We start from the raw sequence: 13877 nt of genomic DNA on the forward strand, positions 1-13877 counted from the left end.
AAAAAAAAATTTATTTATTTTTTTTTTTTTTTTAATTAAATCTACATAGAAAAAACACAAGATACACTTTCAATCAGTGCATCAACCCAAACAAACTCCCCCATGCACACTCATCCACACCCACTCACACAAAAGGGGTTATTTCTTTCCACTACCAATATTCTGGTTCCCACAACATAGACAACACATCTGCAAGGGACACAGTCCCTGAAGCACACATGATTGTATAGGCTGCTGGTCCACTAACATTTTCCTTAATTACTATTTTTTATGTAATTATTTTTATATTGTTTTACTTTCTTTTTTATCCAAGAAAATGTTTTTTATTTATTTATCTTATTTTATTTTATTTTTTAAAAAAGGGCCTTATCTTCAACAGACCAGGGGCTGTACTTATCAAGCTTCTTAGAATTACTCCTAAGAAGTCTGCTAAGAGTTGACTTAAGAGTAAATAAATTCTTCGCTGAAAGCTGCACTTAAAAGTTAGTTATCAAGCGTCTTACTCACACTTTCAGCGAAGTGTAGGACTGAATCTTAAGTGTCACACTCAGAGCTGAATTACGACATTACTATGTGCCGTAAACGGAATTTTAGGTGACGTCATTTCTGTGTCCATAGAAATGACCAATCACGGAAGGGTATCCGTTGTCTAAGAATAAAGAAATATCTTGGAAATATTTAAGTGGACAATGGGAGTGTATATTTTGACAATAAACTACAAAATAATACAAAACAAACTAGTCCCCGCCGGCACTCACGCTACCGCTCCCTCTCTTCTATCGCCCACACACTCACCCACAAACGCTACTGTCATAACATTTTCTTTCCAATTCATTAATTAGGCAACTAATTTGAAACTGGTGTGGGTGGCTCTATATATACTAGCCCACTGCAGACACATGCAGAAATCAACAAGGAATCGAAAAGTATTAAATCTGTGACAAAAATAATATCCGCTCTGTCTAAACGATACCGTTTGATCAGCTGCTCGTCATCAAAAAAACAACAACATTGTTCCGTTCCCTGAACGTTCGCGCACGTCTCTCTCGCCTCAGTGCCATCCCCTGCTGGCAACTCCTAACCACTTAAGACACCTCTGAAGGTCTCTTAAATATCGTGGAGAGTAGGAGTGATTCTTAGACTTAAGAACGTTGATAAAAAGCTTTTATTCTTAAGTTTGAGAGTAGGACTACATTTCGCAAATTCTCAGGACTTAAGTGTAAAATGGCACTCTAAGAAGCTTGATAAGTACGGCCCCAGGTTGTCAATGAAATTAGATTTGTTTAAAGTTTTTTTTAAACCAGGCCCAGTCCAGATAATGTCCAAGTCGGACTCAGCAACACACACTTTCAATCATGTACACAGAAAAAAATTAGGGAACACAACAGATTGCATATAATTTATAAACAAAATTACATTTTCAAAATAAGCATTTATGTACAGTCCAGATTATGTCCAGGTCACTCAAATTAGGGAACACAACAACAGATATCATATAATATATAAACATAATTATACTTTCAAAATAAGCCTTTGAGGACTTCTCATCTTTTTTTTAATGTTTTTTGGCATCATTATCGTTTTCAACCATGTAACTTTCTAAAATTAGAAAATACTGAATAAATGTTTTAAAGAAAGTAATACTAAGTGAATATCTGTTTTTGGCCTTAAAAATAAACATTTTACCGAGTACTATAATTAAATTGACTAAATCATGATTGTCAATGAACTCTCCTAAAATAACAGAAACCACATTAAGCTTCATAAACAAACCAATCCTTAAACACATTTTTTCAACTTCCACCCAAAACAAAGACACAATATGACAATACCAAAACAAATACAGGGTGGATTCAGGCTCCTGACAACAAAATCGGCAATCATCTGACTCATATTCCATAATTTTAAAATTTTCCCTGTGGGTAAGAAGTTATAAATAATTTTAATTTGAAAATAACGATTTTGCACATCGATAGTGGTTTTATAGATTAGTTTGAATATGGCATCCCATGGCAACGGGCAGTCAAAAAAGGCAATTTGTGTTGTATGAGGCAGCCTTCAAAGATTTCTTTATTAAATAAAAATTATATATTTTTCTATTTATTTTAGTTCCTTTTTGCCAACTAGAATTTCTTATTAGAGGTTTACAAACTAATAATTTAGTAGTTCCATAATTAATTATTTGTTTCCATCTTTTCCCAATTACTCCAGTTAGTTGATAAAATGAAAAGCTTGAGCAAGCATCACCATACATAGCTCTAAATTCATCATACTTCATAATTTTACCATTCTCATTGATATCATTGACAAAAATGATTCCTCTTTCAAACATATTTTTCCAAAAGAAAGGCTTTCCATCTATTACAATATTAGAGTTCATCCATATTAACTGCTGCAAAATATCGTCTCTTTTTTCTGGCACATAAAATTGAAAACACCACTATGAGTGGATTGTTTCCTTTATGAACCCCGCCATGTTTCCCAGCAGACTCTCTGGGAGGGGATCACTTGTAAAAAAGGATACAATTTCTTTTGATACAGTACATGTTTTTTGTCCAACAGGACATTTGTCTACCACTCAATGTTTAAATACATCTTTGGAACAATTGATGCTTTTAAAGACAGACACATAGCTTCAAGGTTGAGAAGTTTCAGGCCCCCATATTCATACTCTTTGTACGAAACCTTTCTTTTAATCTTTTCTGGTTTGCCGTTCCAGACAAAATCGAAGACCCTCCGCTCATAAATCTTAAAAAAGTTTTGTGATGGAGCTGGTAATGACAAAAACAAATAAATAAATTAAGGAATAATTAACGAGTTGGCAATAGACATTTTACCATACAAGGTTAGGGATTTCCCTTTCCATAATTGCATAATTTTTCTCCAGCTTTCTTAGTCGATTATCATAATTTACTGAGCCTAGATCTTCCAGATTTTCTGGGACAACAACACCAAGTATGTTAACTGTTCCATCTGTCCACAAAACAGGCACTTTGCATTCCATTCGAAAGGACGTTCCCTTTAGATTTCCGATCCTTAACATTTTACATTTATCATAATTAAGCTTAAGGCCAGATTGCTGTGAAAATATGTCCAAAAGATTAAGAAGGTTCCGCAAACAATAAGGAAAAATCTTATCTTTGTGAATCAGCCTTTTCTGACATGAACTTCATCAAGAACAAACACAGAACACGCCTCACTGATGCACATCTGCAAGACTCACTCAGAGTTGCAGTGTCAAGTTACACACCAGAGTACAACACACTAGTTAACAGGCTTCCCACTAACTGACAAAGAAACAGATAACAGATTTGGTGTCCAGTTCAAAGTGTGACATGATTTACAAATTTGAGAGTTTACTTTTGTATTTTACATGAGTTATTATTTGTACAAACATGGTGCAAAGTAATTCATGATTTGTTAAAAAATGTTAGTGGCTAGCTAGTTAAAATGGGATATTGTGATTTCACAAGACTGTCTTAGAAGTGATCATTTGAAAATGTTCAATTTGAAAAATGTGCACTTAGAGAAAATATAAAAATAAAGTGTTGCATATTGATATTTATTTGTTTCTATATATATTTATTGTGAGAAATCATTAAGATAATCAGTGTTTCCACAAAGATAAATATCATTAATTATTAATAATAACAGAGTTAAAGGTAAATTGAGCAAATTGGCTACTTCTGGCAATTTATTTAAGTGTGTATCTAACTGGTAGCCCTTCGCATTAATCAGTACCCAAGAAGTAGCCCTTGGTTTCAAAAAGGTTGGTGACCTCTGGTCTAGAGTGTAAAGAATAGAAAACTGTAATATTTTCTTCATCTCAGTTTCATGAGTTTGAATTAGTGTATGTTCACAGTGGCTGAATACACCTTAATGTCCGCAATTAGTGGTTTGTGGGTAATTACATCCTTTGTGCAAATACCAGTAGACGACAATCAACCCTCACCCCATGGCTTGCAAATGAGCTTTTCTGCAGCACGCCTGTCAAAATGAGCATTAAAGCAAGAAAAATAATCACCTTATTCAAATAGTTTTATTTTGTCAGGCCGACTCGAATGCGTGTTTGATGGCTTCCCATTATGTGTGCCTGGAATTGCCTCATAATGCCTTAACCATAAACCAAGGAAATAACTGGAGTGTGGGGATCAGGCAGGAAATTACAAGTTCACAATAAAAGTAATTGCTTGAAAATGATTACGTCGTACAGAGGACAGTAAGCAGTGTGGCGATGAGTTCAAACAAGCCGGTTGATACAGACGTCCTCGCAGGTCAAACATTTCAGGCAGGAAGTTGACATAAATATAGATATGTGTTACGTTCCGGTGTAGCAGAGCTTAGAACGTGTCACGGTTTTATTGGTTTTGACCCCAAAATGCAGAGACCCCAGACAAAGTGCAGTTAAAAAGAACAGGCCTAGCATATAAAGCATCTTGATTGGCAACCAGGGACGGGTGTGTTCAGATTGGTCAATCATGGACTGGTGAGGAAACCAGCGCTTACACTGAAAAATAGGTGGCAAAAAGAAACAAACAGAATATGGAACTGAAAATAAGAACGCTGGAAAGGAAACAATACAATAAACAAAGTCCAAACTTGACATGACAGTCATGACAAATATGTAATGCACTCTCTCTGGTCATAGCTGTTCAGTCTAATCCAATATAAGATGAAACTGTCTGCCTTTTTACTGGTGAAAACACACAATTCTTTAGCTCAGTGTGCTATTTGTTATTAAGATGATCACGCATATCGGTAAGTTATGCGTGTAATTAATTTGTAATATTGCCAACCTCTCCACTCAGCTTTTGATTGTCTTAGCGCATCAAACCAGCCCACACCACATCTCCTGAGTTAATACAATGACATACTTAACCATTCAGCTCCCTTCCTCCACCTCCACCCACCTCCTCCTTCTCCAGAGAGCTGCATGGATGAGCAAGCTTATTCTCCTTCTGGGTTTCTCCCCATGCACGACTGATGGTTAGATTCATGTCCTCGACTCTGTCCTTTTTGTGGGGCGCGGCCCGCGGGCCTATTATTACATAGTAATCCCTAAGTGTAACTTTTTTTTTTTTCACAAACATTTACACAACAATATCTGACAAACATTAACACAATATGCTTGATTTGCTGTCCATTTGGATGCCGTCTCCTCTGGCCCAACCGCCCACGTAATGTAACTATGGCTGCTTTTGTTCCAAGTCGGTGACGTTAAAATCTTGGCTGATGCCAGGTGCTCATTACTGAGGGGAAAAAACAAGAATTGATGTGTTTAATGAGAGTACATTGACACCTTTAAAATAAATTGAATGTAAAAACTGGAAGCCAAAGAAGATCCCCGCTAATTGGGAGAGTGGCCGTGCCAGCAACCTGAGGGTTCCTGGTTCGATCCCCAGCTTCTACCAACCTAGTCATTTCCGTTGTGTCCTTGAGCAAGACACTTCACCCTTGCTCCTGATGGGTCGTGGTTAGCGCCTTGCATGGCAGCTCCCGCCATCAGTGTGTGAATGTGTGTGTGAATGTCTGAATGTGGAAATAGTGTCAAAGCGCTTTGAGTTCCTTGAAGGTAGAAAAGCGCTATACAAGTATAACCCATAATTGCTGGGCTTAAGTTCCAGGACCCCCGGCAAATACCAAAACAGGCCCTTAAAAATGCCTATCTTAGATACATAAAGCAGTGTTTCTTTAACATAGTGCTGAGGCCAATCTGTAGGCTGCAAGCGCCCCCTAAAGGGCCGGCAAACACATGTGTTTCTCAGCCTGGTACGTGTGGTCTCTAGTGGAAAAGTTAAGCTCTGAGGTCAAAGGTTAAGAACCCCTGCTCTAAAGCATGTATATTCTGCTGGCCTGAGGGACATATCCGACCCAGTTATGACACTATACCGACCCCAGGGTTTGGTTCAAAACTTGGAAGACAAACATTTTTGCAGCAAATTCCTAAAACATTAGTGTGCTCATGTTAGAGCAACTTGGACAAATTTAAACATACTGGCAGGTCTTTGCATTGCCAATTCAACTTTTCTAGAAAACATAGAACGCTGAGATCCATACTTTTGATTTACATAATTAAGGTGTTCTTCAGGTGACCCCTTTAAGTCCTCTCTTTTTTGAAAAATTATTTTTGTAATGTGATTTATGTATCTAAGGTGTTGCAGTAGCTTGTCTACCTCCGATGCAGTCAGTAGTCATTTGTTTAACATCTTTAGTTATCCTCGTGGTGTTCCTCAAGGTTTATTTTTAGGTCCTCTCATTTTCATCATTTGAGCTATTGAACCACCATGGTGGCCCATGAGTTCAATTTAGAAAACTTGTGAGAGACTCAAATTTTTGCAGCAAATTCTTAAAAAAAAACCTATAGGCTGTCATAGAGATGATCTTTCACTAGCTTTTTTGCAGAATGTCCTAAAAAACAGCAGAGCGCTCCTGTAACTCTGACCAATAATGGATAGACCCAATAAAAATAGACCACAATCAAATGTCTACTGCGGAGTACACTTGTTCTTCGTCATACCCAAAATTAGACTAATAGTGAAGTAAGAAATCTGGCAACTTAGTTGAATATCCCTGCTCTAAAGCTTATATTGCAGTTATCAAACATAATTTAAATGCAGTCTTCCACATATAAACAATTACTGCTGTAGAGTATACAGTATCGTGTGCAATTGTATCGTTTGTGTAACATGCAGTTACACAGCATCACATATTGCTAAAGCGTCTTCAAGCTGGAATATATTGAGTGAATTGACTTGTAAAGTGGCTCTCTCTGCTGGATTCATAGCTGCAGTACTGTTTTTTTCCCTTCTGATTGAGACAGCAAACCACGTTTTATTCAAATTAGCACTTATTTCATAATTCTGGCTAAAAATGTGTACAGGTAAAATTCCCCCCAAAATAGAAACAATAGGGAATTTAGGATAGTTTTATCTTAAAAATTAACATATTACTGACGTCACCTACAGAAGACAGGAAGCAATTTCATGTTAAGTAGTAGGGGTGTGGGAAAAAATAGATTCGAATTCGAATCGCGATTCTCACGTTGTGCGATTCAGAATCGATTTTCATTTTTAAAAAATAGATTTTTTATTTGTTTTATTTTTATTTTTATTTTTTTTTCTGTTTTTTTTTTTTTTAGTTAATCAATCCAACAAAACAATACACAGCAATACCATAACAATGCAATCCAATTCCAAAACCAAACCCGACCCAGCAACACTCAGAACTGCAATAAACAGAGCAATTGAGAGGAGACACAAACACGACACAGAACAAACCAAAAGTACTGAAACAAAAATGAATATTATCAACAGTATCAATATTAGTTACAATTTCAACATAGCAGTGATTAAAAATCCCTCATTGACATTATAATTAGACATTTATTAAAAATAAAAAAAGAACAATAGTGTCACAGTGGCTTACACTTGCATCGCATCTGATAAGCTTGACAACACACTGTGTCCAATATTTTCACAAAGATAAAATAAGTCATATTTTTGGTTCATTTGATAGTTAAAACAAATTTACATTATTGCAATGAGTTGATAAAACATTGTCTTTTACAATTATAAAAGCTTTTTATAGAAATCTACTACTCTGCTTGCATGTCAGCAAACTGGGGTAGATCCTGCTGATATCCTATGTATTGAATAAATAGAGAATCGTTTTGGATCGGGAAAATATCGTTTTTGAATCGAGAATCGTGTTGAATCGGAAAAAATCGATTTAGAATCGAATTGTGACCCCAAGAATCGATATTGAATCGAATCGTGGGACACCCAAAGATTCGCAGCCCTATTAAATAGTTTGTCTTTTGGTAGCATCTTCATCATGTTATTTTTTTGCAGAATTTGACAAAAATAGCAAAATACCTGCTAGGAAAGAAAGAGTCAAATCCTATAGAAAAATATTCTGTACATTACGTGTTGTACACTTTTTGGGGTCATCATAATGTTGTGGCTTCTTTTCGGCCTGAAGCCGACACACTAGTGGCTACATTGTGGAGCTTAAGAGTATCCATATCATAAACACGGACATGTAGGTCCGCTTCACGCTCGCAGAGGGTACACAAGCTCTGCTACGGACACGGGCGCTCAAAAAGTAAAGAAATAGAAGGTAAGCTGCTAGTATTCTATTTTGCATCCTCTGCTACTGATGTTTTATTGCTGAAATTGTACCTTGAGTTGAGTTGAATTGTTTGTGAGAAAATGCTGAAAGAACATAGATCAATAGATACTTTATTCTTCTTCAAGAGATATTCACATTTCCGAAGTGTTCAGACGCGAAAACCGATAAACGCCATTACACGGATTTTGAGCTGTAAATCAATTTTTTTGCAAAAACCACTTATTTCTCACATTTCAATGTTGGATATTCAGTTTTGCTTCAGAAACAATCAATAACCCTGCTCTCTTGAGGCACAAACAGACAAATCCATCAGACCAATCAGTGCATCGAAATTTGATGACTTCATCCAACATCAATGCCGAAGTTTGCTTTTTTCGTGTCGGTTTTGCGATTATTGTAACTAAATTAAAGCATCAAAAATAAGTAACTTTTTTAAAAATCAGTGAGTATGTGGTGCCGTCGCCTACCTGCCGCAAAAAGAGACGCTGTCCTGACAAATCTGAGCGGCCCGTGAGCAAGAAAGGTCGGCACAGTGTGGTTTGAAAAATCCCGTCTATTGCTAGTGTACATAATGTATAGGATATGTGTGTAACCACTACTCTCTCAAAGACAAACTGAATCGAGTGTTTACTCTGCTGTTGGTGTCTTGTGATGCAGCTGTCATGTCATGATGTCATGATGCATCGGTCAATGGAAACCCAAGACGCCCCTGTCCGGGGATCACCCAAAAAAGGTGATTTTTTTGGGATATAATGTATTCATTACACTGATAGAAAAAGCATTCCTCTGAAAATACTTAAATTTGTCATTTTTAGGGCCAGGCTGGCACCATGTAGGATGAGTCTGTTTTTTTGCAAATAAACATTATTTGGACTTATCAGGGTTTTTTTGGCTAAATTGTCTCAGAAATGTAGCTCACATGAGGAGGAGTTCCTTTTTTCTTTTTCTTTGATTTGATTGTTGTATTTAATCATTTTATTTGTGTACTTTAAGTATCATTCATGTGTTCTGTTAACAGTGGGAGTGACTTTAGAATGATTTGGGACAGGTGATGAGATTATTTTTAAGGGCAGATCTTACAGGGTTCATTTATTCCGGCAATTGCTAAGCCCACTAAAGTTGGAGATGCTTTTAACTCACATTTGGCCATTTTCCACCAAAATTTAACCTCTAGTTCCTGGAACTAGAGGTTCTTGAAGAAGTGTGTGGTTTGTGTTTCCACCGCATTTCACAGTTCAAGGTAGTTTATACAAATCAGGCTGATGACGTATGGAGAAGTGGTTTACTATATTTCTACATTGATACTATGTAAATAAACAGACAATATTAGGTCGGAGGTTGTTTTTTTTACTTAAAAGTAAGTAAATGAAATCGTATACAAAACAATATGATTCCAAAAAATTTAGTGTACCACATTTTTCATAAAAAGTCAGGCTTTTGTCCGCTATGTCCAACAGTCAGAAAGTTGTCCTCTCGGTAATTGATGAATTTATGAGGGCCAGGTTAGTCATTTTGGTCCAGTTCAGCTGTAAATAACAATATGTAAATAATAAATGTCAGTGAATATCTCACGCCAACAGCACAAACACATCGCCTTTAGCGTTAGCTTGTTAGCATTATCATTCTGTTCACTCGGGTTGAGGTTAATAACTACACAAATGGAGAGTCACCGACTACTTTTACAACATGTAATAAAGTAAATAGTTAATATTTGATGTTGTTTACCTTTATTACACTGTGGAAGACTCTTGCTTCCGGGTGGGTTCTTAGGACCATCCAAGAACGACATTGTCGTGAGCAGGTTTGACTTCTTTATTTTGCAATCTCAGAAAGTCTTTTGCTGGCCGCTTTTCAGCTCCGGCTCCACCTGCTGCTCGATCCGCCTCCTGCTTTTCAGCCGGCCGCGTCTTTGTCGTCGGCGTCTTGCTCTCGCTGCAAACGTTGCTCTGCGTCTTGCCTCTGGTTCTCCACCTCCTTCCTCGTCTCTCTCGGCTGTCACGCTTTTATACACGGACAGCAGATTATCTGATTGTGCCCAGCTGCCCGACCCACGCACCTGTAGTCCATTTGGACGCGGGTCCGCAGGCCACGCCTCCTCGCCGCCATCTTGGAGCGGGCCCCGGTGTCGGACTGCCGGCCCCGCCTCTCCACAGTCCTCCATCGCCTGACGCAAGCCTACTCCCCTCCCCCCATTTCGAGGGAGCGGGAAGTGGGGACGGCCCGGTCCCCCTGTTGCCCCGGTCTTCTCAATTTCTGTGTCTTTCTCTTCTCCCATGTCCTTTTCTTCTCCTTCACCTTGTTTGCCTTTGTCTTTTTCTTTGTCTTTGTCTTTGCCTTTTCCTTCTTTGTCTTTGCCTTTGTCCACTTCATCCTCTTCTTCCCCTTCTTCCTCCCAATCTTCGTCATCATCGTGATCCCAATCTTCATCCTCCTCTTCGTTGTCAATTTCCTCCCCACCTTCGTCATCAGCTGGTCCTTGCTGAGCACCTGAATGGTTTTCCTCCTCTTCTTCTTCTTCCACCACTTCTTCATCTTCTTCCACCACTGCATCTTCTTCATCTTCTTCTTCCACCACTTCTTCATCTTCCACCACTTCTTCTTCTTCTTCCACCACCACTTCTTCATCTTCTTCCACCACTTCATCTTCTTCATCTTCTTCTTCCACTACTTCTTCATCTTCCACCACTTCTTCTTCCTACACCACTTCTTCTTCTTCTTCCACCACTTCTTCTTCTTCTTCCACCACTTCTTCTTCTTCTTCCACCACCTCTTCTTCTTCTTCTTCCACCACGTCTTCTACCAATTCTTCTTCTTCTTCCACCACTTCTTCTTCTTCTTCTTCCACCACTTCTTCTACCACTTCTTCTTCTTCTTCCACCACTTCTTCTTCTTTTGTGGGGGGCCATTCGCCACCCCCTGTCTGGCCCGCCAGGACCTGCAGGAGCCGCAATTGTTTGCGGGACTCTTCGAGACGCTGGCGGCTACTTGCCGCCAGTTCCGTGAACGCCCCCACAAGAGCCCACAGGAGATCGTCCTCCCCCGCCTCCGATGGCCCCATGTTGGGTGCCAAATGTGGAAGACTCTTGCTTCCGGGTGGGTTCTTAGGACCATCCAAGGACGACATTGTCGTGACAGGTTTGACTTCTTTATTTTGCAATCTCAGAAAGTCTTTTGCTGGCCGCTTTTCAGCTCCGGCTCCACCTGCTGCTCGATCCGCCTCCCGCTTTTCAGCCGGCCGCGTCTTCGTCGTCGGCATCTTGCTCTCGCTGCAAACGTTGCTCTGCGTCTTGCCTCTGGTTCTCCACCTCCTTCCTCGTCTCTCTCGGCTGTCATGCTTTTATACACAGACAGCAGATTATCTGATTGTGCCCAGCTGCCCGACCCACGCACCTGTAGTCCATTTGGACGCGGGTCCGCAGGCCACGTCTCCTCGCCGCCATCTTGCAGCGGGCCCCGGTGTCGGACTGCCGGCCCCGCCTCTCCACATACACTCGTGTGCTGCTTCCTTTATTTCACATTTATCCAACAAAGTCACAGAAGTAAGCAACTGAGGTTTCCGCTTCAAGTCCGGCTTCATACTCTTCTGTATATATGTTTAAAAGAGTCTGTCCACTCATCTTTAAAGGCTGTGCCATGTTGCTGGATATCGGCAGGAACTGCAACACGCTGTCGTATACGCCGATCCACAGCATCCCAAACATGCTCAATGGGTGACATGTTTGGTGAGTATGCTGGCCATGCAAGAACTGGGAGGTTTTCATCTTCCAGGAATTGTGTACAGATCCTTGCAACATGGGGCCGATCTCGTCATGGTATCTCTGTGCATTCAAAATGGCATCAATAAAATGCACTTGCATTTGTTGTCCATATCATACTCCTGCCCATACCATAACCCCACCCCCACTATGGGCCACTCCATTCACAACGTCATCATCAACAACATCAACATCATCAAACCGCTCTCCCACACGACGCTACACTTTCTGGCTGCCATCTGCCCTGAACAGTGAAAACCGGGATTTATCCGTGAAGAGAACACCTCTCCAACGGGCCAGACACCATAGAATGTGAGCATTTGCCCGCTTAAGTCTGTTACGACGACGAACTGCAGTCAGGTCAAGACCCCGATGAGGACGACAAGCATGTAGATTAGCTTCCCTGAGACGGTTTCTTACATTTTGTGCAGAAATATATTGGTTATGCAAACCAATTGTGGCAGCAGCTGTCCGGGTGGTTGGTCTCAGACGATCATGGAGGTGCACCTGCTGGATGTAGAGGTCCTGGGCTGGTGTGTTTACACGTGGTCTGCGTTTGTGAGGTCAGTTGGATGTACTGCCAAATTCTCTGAAACACCTTTGGAGATGCTTATTGTAGAGAAACAAACATTAAATTCACGGGAGACAGCTCTGGTTGACATTTCTGCCATCAGCAAGTCAACTGCACGCTCCCTCAAAACTTGCGGCATCTGTGGTATTGTGCGCTGTGATAAAACTGCACATTTCAGAGTGGCCTTTTATTGTGGGCAGCCTAAGGCACACCTGTGCAATAATCATGCTGTTTAATCATCATCTTGATAGGCCACACCTAACACAGATTTAGACAGACCTGTGAACAATATTGGAAAGCAAATATTTTAGATCTTTGAGTTCAACTCGTGAAAAATAGGAGCAAAAACAAAAGTGTTGCATTTATATTTTTGTTCAGTGTATGTGTATGTCTATATGTATGTATGTGTGTGTGTATGTATGTATATGTGTGTATGTGTGTTTTGATTGCGGGCTGCTGGGTCTAGTCCCATCGTCTATCGTGGCACCTGTGTGTGTTGCATGGTATTCTGCTGTGTTGCATGGCGGCTAGCTGCTGGAGTAGTGACCTTGTGTGTTGGCGTATCTGTGATCTCCTTTCCTTTTCTATCCTCCTTTTTTTTCTCTTTTCTCAGGGAGAAGATCAACCAGGGCTGTTGTTGGATGTTCCATCTCCATCGCTGGGGTTCTTGCAGGTGGGGCGTCTGGTTCCCATGGCCCCGTGCTGGGCAGTCCTGCTGCGGCCGACTTAAGTGGGGCGGCTTGCAGTGGCCCGGTTGCTTGTCTTCCCTTCCGGCTGCGGGGAGTCTCTGGGACCCCAGGGCTGGGCGTCCCGTCTTTCTGCCCGCGTGGGGTATGCTGGGGTATGCTCACTGGCTTGAGGGCTGTCTGTCTACTGCCTATCGCTGGCCTGCAAGGTGGCATGGTGGGCCCGGTTCTGGGGGTCCTGTCGCTGGCCGACCTGCCTGCGTGGGGCCAGTGTCGCACCTACTGTTTTGGGTTGGGCTCTCTGGATGGCTGGGGCTGTACATTGGCTCTTGCATATACTGGGACACAAATACATTGTACATACAAACACACACACACATATGTACATACACAGTTATTTATACATGAACACATACATGCACACATTCGTTCATACATACATACGCCAACACATAGGTACTTAAGGAAATGCATAGGTACATACGCTCGCTTATACAGCCACAAATACAGTACATACATACACACACACGGTACATACATTCTCTGTTGTTGTTGTTGTTGTTGTTGTTGTTGCATACCCACCTACACTCATGCATATAATCATATTTCATCAAACATATTTTAAATGTATTCCCCTGAGGGGAAACTGTGTAAAACACTGCACACTGAATTAAGCTTAACCTAATTTTACTATAACAATCTACAAGGTTAATATAGTTTGTCGCTCATTTTCCC

The sequence above is a fragment of the Entelurus aequoreus genome, linkage group LG05 (genome assembly GCF_033978785.1).
Source record: "Entelurus aequoreus isolate RoL-2023_Sb linkage group LG05, RoL_Eaeq_v1.1, whole genome shotgun sequence".
In the NCBI taxonomy this organism is placed as follows: domain Eukaryota; kingdom Metazoa; phylum Chordata; class Actinopteri; order Syngnathiformes; family Syngnathidae; genus Entelurus; species Entelurus aequoreus.